At 40.1% G+C, this 7,377-nt stretch overlaps 1 long non-coding RNA gene across 2 annotated transcripts in view; it reads right to left on the bottom strand.

The window, feature by feature from the left end:
- Positions 1-2,298: 2,298 nt before the first annotated feature.
- LOC133489002 (uncharacterized) overlaps positions 2,299-7,377 on the bottom strand; it is a 20,817-nt gene continuing 15,738 nt past the window's right edge. For both annotated transcript variants that reach the window (XR_009791788.1, XR_009791787.1), the window contains exons 2-3: positions 2,508-2,619; positions 2,299-2,426 (exon numbers count right to left, since the gene is read on the bottom strand). This is a non-coding gene — a long non-coding RNA (uncharacterized LOC133489002). The remainder of the gene's footprint in view (positions 2,427-2,507; positions 2,620-7,377) is intronic.

The following is a 7,377-nucleotide window of genomic DNA, read 5'->3' as shown; positions in this document are numbered from 1 at the left end:
ATTTACTCATCAGTGGAATTGGGGTTGTATCAAAGACTGCATCCCAGGACAGAGGAGAGCGAGCATTCGTGTGTTTGGAGGCTGGCATAGCGAGTTGACGACTGAAAAAAATTAATGGCGTCATCAATTAGTCGAAGTCGACTATTGTCACCTTAGCATCGACTACAAAAAATTGGAAGTTGTTCAACTCCTAGTGCATCCCCCGCTTAGTAAGGTATCACTCTGTTTCACATCACAGTCATGGAGTCCAGGGTTCAACCCAACTCAGTGTTGACCACACACATAAGGATTTTGGAATCTCGATAATCTGGCCTTTACTGACTTGATCGCAAGTAGGACATTGGGACTCAAAATCTGCCCGATCATCGGTGTCCCCTGCTTAAGACGAGTTTTATTTTGCTGCATCAGATAATCGGGCCTTTGCTGACTTTGATCACAACGGCGAAATTGGACTCAACTTCACCTTGATTATCGGTATGTGTGTACCCCCGCTGAAGACAAGACAAAGGCTCCTCAGCCACATTTATTCTGGACTGCGTAATTGGAAGTGGCTTGCTTGCTTTTTTTATTTAAAATAACATGCTTGCATGGTTTTCTGGGTTTAGTCTCCATGTCTGAACTTTTGGTTAAGAAGAGGAAAAAGAAGGAGAAGAAGAAATGTGTTTGTCCACGTCCCCTGAAGAGCGGACAAAATGACATGCTGGCAGGGGCAGATTGCAGGGTTGCCATCGGCCTGGAACTGTAAACACGGCAGCACGGCCTCGTTAGGACATTCCAGAAAGGTCCTCAACTGTGGATTCTTGGAAGAGTTTCCCGCTTGTTTGCATTCCTCCTGTGGGACAGCAGCAGTGCTAACAGAGTGTAGCCTGTGATCAAGGCTGTAGCTTGCAGGCCACTCGCAATTAGACCAGAGAGGAAACCGAGGCCAGCAGATGTCGAGCATTCCAACAAAACTGTCAAATGGGCCCGGCTGATCCTTTTACGGATAAAACACAAGCTCTTATTTCTTGCTGTTTTGAGGTGAAATTTTATGTAATCATATCATTCATGGAAGATTAAACGTGTTAATTGCCACTAGACCAGTGTTTCTCAACCTTTGTTGAGCCTACATAGTAGACATTTTTATGTAAGAAAATTTTCATCGCAACCCATGACACAAAAAATATCACAAAAAATATAAAATGTAAGGGTGTGCACACCACTCAGATTTTCATACATAGAAGTGTACTCCCTTTTGTTGCCAGTAGTTTAAACGTTTAAACAGATTACAATTTAAAAGTTTAATTAATGGCTGTGTGTTGAGTTATTTTGATAAGACAGTAAATTTAGACTGCTATACAAACTGTACACTGACTTTCTTTACATTGTAGCAGTGTAATTTCTTAAGGATTGTCCCATCAAGATGTGAGTGGTGCATTCACTTTTGTGAGATACTGTACATTGGTACCTTGACTTACGAGTTTAATTCGTTACGTGACCAAACTAAATTTACTTGTCTATCCAATCCATTTTCTCCAATAAAATGAATTGAAACGCCATTAATCTATTCCAGTAATAATACGTTTTTGTATAAAACATAAGACATGAGAGAATGTAACAAAATAAACGGGTTTTATAAAGTGTAATTACTTGACATCTTGTTGTAATTGTGTGTTGAAGTGTGCCTTTAAGGGGCGTGGCCTCTTGAGTAACATCAGGAGATGGAGTCGGAGTCAGTCGTTGTGAGCGTTCTTATGGCTGAAAGTGTATCAGCAACTGTGGCTCTCCTTACCCACAATTCTTTTCCACTTCAATACGGCAGCGTATTTGAAGGTTGCTCATAACTCAAATTCTGGCTCACGACAGAAAATCAACAAGTGACAGCTTGTAAGACAAAAAAAATGGTGAATTGGGGCACTCATAAGTCAAGGTACCACTGCATACTGAAATGATGATCTCATCTCAATTTGCTCACACATACGTACTTACTTTGTGTGAAATGCGGGCCTATTTAGTTGAACACAAAGCTATGACTCTCTTTTATGAACAGCATCAGGTGGATACACAGGTTAATTGTACCTTCTACCATCTAGCAGAAGGCATTTAATTGCTCTTTTATATATATTTATTTATTTTATTCAAAGCTACTTGGCCCTGTGTGAAAAAATAATCCCCCCCCCCGTCTTGTTAAATCATGAATTAACTGTGGCTAATCACATTTTTTTGGGAAGCTAATGTCACGATTTGATTTTGACTGGACCCAGAAGCAAGCGGAGGCTGAGAGGGTTGTGGTGAAAGGTTTATTGAAGAGAATATTAAGGTGGATCCTTGGGGCGTATTGGCAGGTCGTCGAGATGGGGAACGTGCGGCAGGCAGTGGCGTGAGCAGGTGGATGGCTTGGCGGCATGGTGGATGAGGTCAGCACAGCGGGGAACATGGAAGGAGCACTGAGGAGAAGGAAGAACACGGAGGTCAGAAGGATATCTAAGACTGGCGTAGCTTACGTGCAAGTTTGAGAGCCGTTGTACCACAGGAGAACATTAATACTCGGGCGAGGATTTCCGGGATCTGGCAGGCTTTAATGCAGGTGGTAATGAAGGCTGATTGGTGACAGGTGCCCGGCTGAGTAGGTGTTGATTACTGGGAAGAGAGAGGGGAAGGGAGAGAGAGAGAGGGCGAGAGGGGCGTAAAGCGCCACCCAAGCTCCTACAAAAGTACTGCAGGGCACAGCTCATGACAGCTAAGTTCAATTTCGCTGACCACATTCAAGCCTGATTGCCTCCAGACCTGTTCAATCAAGTAATCACATAGAATGTCTCTGACAAAATGAAGTCCGCCAAAAGATCTCAAGAAGCTGCAACAAAACGTCACGATTCAAATAAATTCAAGAACAGATAATTTAAAAAACGTAATCAGAATCATCTTTATTTGCCAAGTATGTCCAAAAAACACACAAGGAATTTGGAGCCGCTCTAGTACGACAACAGACAATTGACAGAGAACACTTTTGAGACACAACTATCAGACTGGAAAAGGGTACAAAGCCATTTCTAAAGCTTTAGGACTCCAGCAAACCACAGTGAGAGCCATTATCCACAAATGGAGAAAACGTGGAACAGTGGTGAACCTTCCCAGGAGTAGCTGGCCTACAAAAAATACCCCAAGAGCACAGCGACAACTCATCCAGGAGCTCACAAAGGACAACATCTAAAGAACTGCAGGCATCCTTTGCCCCAGTTAAGGTCAGTGTTTATGACTCAACAATAAGGAAGAGACTGGGCAAAAATGTCATCCATGGCAGAGTTCCAAGACAAAAACCACTGCTGACCAAAGAGAACATCAAGGCTTGTCTTGAAAAAAATACACAAATTTTAATATTTCCCAAGGTTTTTGGGAGAATATTCTGTGGACTGATGAGACGAAAGTTTAACTTTTTGGAAGGTGTGTGTCTTGTTACATCTGGTGTAAATGTAAAGCAGCATTTCAGAAAAAAACATAATTCCAACAGTCAAACACTGTGGTGGTAGTGTGATGGTCTGGGCCTGCTTTGCTTATTCAGGACCTGGACGACTTGCTGTGATAAATGGAACCATGAATTGTGTTCTTTACCAGAAAATGTTGAAGTAGAATGTTTGGCCATCAGTTTATGACCTCAACTTTAAGCGCACATGTGGGTTCTGCAGCAGGACACCGACCCAAAACACACCAGTAAGTTAACTTCTGAATGGCTTAAAAATATATATGAAGGTTTTGGACTGGCTTATTCAAAGTCTAAACTTGTATCCGATTGAAACACTGTGGCATGACCTTAAAAAGGCTGTTTGCGTGCGAAAACCCTCCAGTGTTGCCGAATTAAAACCATCCTGCAAAGAAGAATGAGCCAAAATATCTCCACAGAGATGTGAAAGACTCATTGCGAGTTTTAAAAAATGCTCGATTTCAGTTGTTGCTGCTGAGGTTGGCCCACAGTTATTAGGTTTAGGGGTCCATTACTTTTTCACAAAGAGCGATGTAGCTTTGACTAGTTTTATTTTCCCCTAATAAATAAAATCACCATTTAAAAACTGCATTTTATGTTTACTTGGGTTATCTTTGTCTGATATTTACATTTGTTTGATGTTCTTCAACATTAAAGGAGGGAAACGATGCAAAAAAATATATAATAATCTGATAAAGGGGTAAATACAATTTCAAAGCACTGAGCATCACTGGCATAGATAATGAACAAAGATTACATTATTTTTAGTGAATAAATAATCATTTTCTAGCCATTTAAGTAAAATTGCATAATTATCCGCAGTGTTGGGGAATGACTGCACTAGACGTAGTCGCCAAAACTAATGCTAACGCTAGCTGTCTCAAAACCACAGATTTGTCAGCATAAATCATTGTTTTGATTGATTTTACCAGTATCTTATGCTTCCAGAGTCATGTTGCAGAGGGAATAGCTTAAAAATGTTCAAGTGTAGTGGCTAGAAATGTCACTGTGTCCAGCCTTGGTTGACAAATAGGTTGTAGTAAGGCTCTATTTTCTTTTTTTTTTGTTTTTTTTTGTTTGTTTTTTTTTACATGTAAGACATGTTAACTGTATATCAGTAATTATACAATTCCGCTAAAGACATCCGCTAAGCTACATGTGATGCTATCTATGTCAAACCACAAAGTTATTAGAGCATAATTTAGTGTTTTCTTTGCTTTTGTGAGTACCCGTCACTCGGCGGATTGTGGTCATGTTGCAGAGGTAAGAAATGTACAATACATGACTGTCATTAGGTTAAGAATTGAGGTTAAAAAAAAGGTTGAGAAAATAATTTCTCACCATTAGCTGTAAAATTGGCTATAGAGAGCCACATTCTTACAGATAAAACAGAGGTATGTTATGTTAGTTTGTTGTGTTATGTTATAACTGTATTATCAGTATGACAGTGTGTCTAATCTACTTTTCTGCATTGTTTTTTTAAACATCAGATTAAGCTTGTAAATCTCCACTAAACTAATTTAACTAAGCTTACAGTGAAGCACCCTGGATGTTATCGCAAACAACTGTTTTCCATTTCTATAGCTGAGATTAGCATTATTTACTGTTTTGATTAAATTCCTGAGTATCGTATCGTGTGGGTCAAGAAATCGGGTTGCAGAGGAAAACATTTGTCAGTTTGTTTAATATGAACTGTTAGCTTCAATTGTGGTGATGGAAGAAGTCGAGCTAGAATTACTTAAATGTTGACATCAGCATTTATTTTGCATTGTAATGAATATTTTAACGCTTGACTCATTTGTTCACTATTTTGTAATAGTGGACCAGAATTCCAAGAAAATCCTCGTTGGAGGTATGTTAACATGCTGATTATTTAGGATAAGTTATCCTGTTCTTGATAAGGTTGAAAGATACCTTGACATGCATCAGAGAACATCACAACAACATTTGGGTCATTTGTGTTGAAATGTCATTAAAAGAGTCAACATGTTACTGATTGAACACGCACAAATCTATGTGGGTCATTGCACAACAGTGCTTTTCTCCTCCTATGTGATGTATTTTTGGCATTTGGATAGACCTCAGATTATTCCCCCTTTTTTTTTGCCCTTTCGTTTTTTTAAAATAGACAAAATAAGACAATGCTCTTCTTTTAGTCCACACAATTCCCGCTTTGTGTAGTTGTGTGCGGGCCCTAACATATCTTACAGCTGAATCATCAGCAGTTCTAGACGTTAATGCTGGGGGTCGTCTGGAAGATAATGCATTTTTACACTTGACACTTTTGGCAATGTGTCCAGTAAGTTAATGCAAAACATACTGAGTGCTGACACAGGAGTTTTTATTTATTTATTTATTTTATTGAGCAACACAGTGTGGGTAATGCGGGTGTGGAAGGTTCTCTTTTCTTTTCTTTTCTTTTTTTGTGTGGAAGGTTTTCTGGCATTCCTGGACAGAAAAGAGGCTGAAAAATGCAGTTTTGAATCGTCAGTGCAGGCAAAGTGACAGGACCCCTCCGCCTCCCATTTTGGTGCGAGCAAGGTTACATTGATATATTACTATAATGCTATCTTGAAATGAACGTTTGCAACCAGCTACGAGAGCTAACGTGTCTACAGTTGGTGAAATAAATACTACAGACTCGTCAACCAGGCAGATAAGTACTTACACACAGTATTTAGAAACATTCAAGTGTTTGTTTGCTACCGGTATGTACCAACAAAGCGCATTCACTCGAAAAAAGGTTCTTATTTACCCAAAATAATACATTTTAGAACTGGTTTTCTGGACCTCCTGTCCCAAATAGTGGTCATGGCAGCACTCTGGAAACCAAGTCAAAAATTGAACTACAACCCCAATTACAATGAAGTTGGGACGTTGTGTAACAGAATACAGAATACAGAATACAATGATTTGCACATCATGTTCAACCTATATTTACTTGAATACACTACAAAGACAAGCTATTTAATGTTCAAACTGATGAACTTTGTTGTTTTTAGCAAATAATCATTAACTTAGAATTTTACGGCTGCAACAGGCTGGGACAGGTGGCAAAAAGACTGAGAAAGTTGAGGAATGCTCATCAAACACCTGTTTGGAACATCCCAGATGTGAACAGCCTAATTGGGACCATGTGGGTGCCATGATTGGGTATAAAAGGAGCTTCCCTGAATTGTTCAGTCATTCACAAGCAAAGATGGGGCGAGGTTCAACTCTTTGTGAACAAGTGCGTGAGAAAATAGTCGAACAGTTTGAGGACAATGTTCCTCAACGTACAATTTAAAGGAATTTAGGGATTTCATCATCTATGGTCCATAATATCATCAAAAGGTTCAGAGAATCTGCCGAAATCACTGCATGGAAGCGGCAAGGCCGAAAACCAACATTGAATGCCCGTGACCTTCGATCTCTTTGGCGGCACTGCATCAAAAACCGACATCAATGTGTAAAGGATATCACCACATGGGCTCAGGAACACTTCAGAAAACCAATGTCAGTAAATACAGTTCGGCGCTACATCTGTAAGTCCAACTTGAAACTCTACTATGCAAAGCAAAAGCCATTTATCAACAACACCCAGAAACGCCGCTGGCTTCTCTGGGCCAGAGCTCATCTAAGATGGATTGAGCCAAAGTGGAAAAGTGTTCTGTGGTCCGACGAGTCCACATTTCAAATTGTTTTGGGAAATTGTGGACATTGTGTCCTCCGGGCCAAAGAGGAAAAGAACCATCCGGACTGTTATGGATGAAAAGTTCAAAAGCCAGCATCTGTGATGGTATGGGGCTGTGTTAGTGCCAATGGCATGGGTAACTTACACATCTGTGAAGGCACCATTAATGCTGAAAGGTACATACAGGTTTTGGAGAAACATATGCTGCCATCCAAGCAACGTCTTTTTCATGGACGCCCCTGCTTAT

The sequence above is a fragment of the Phyllopteryx taeniolatus genome, chromosome 14, assembly GCF_024500385.1.
Source record: "Phyllopteryx taeniolatus isolate TA_2022b chromosome 14, UOR_Ptae_1.2, whole genome shotgun sequence".
Taxonomy (NCBI): Eukaryota; Metazoa; Chordata; class Actinopteri; order Syngnathiformes; family Syngnathidae; genus Phyllopteryx; species Phyllopteryx taeniolatus.
The sequence above is the reverse complement of the archived record's forward strand: the minus strand, read 5'-3'. Positions and strand labels throughout refer to the sequence as shown.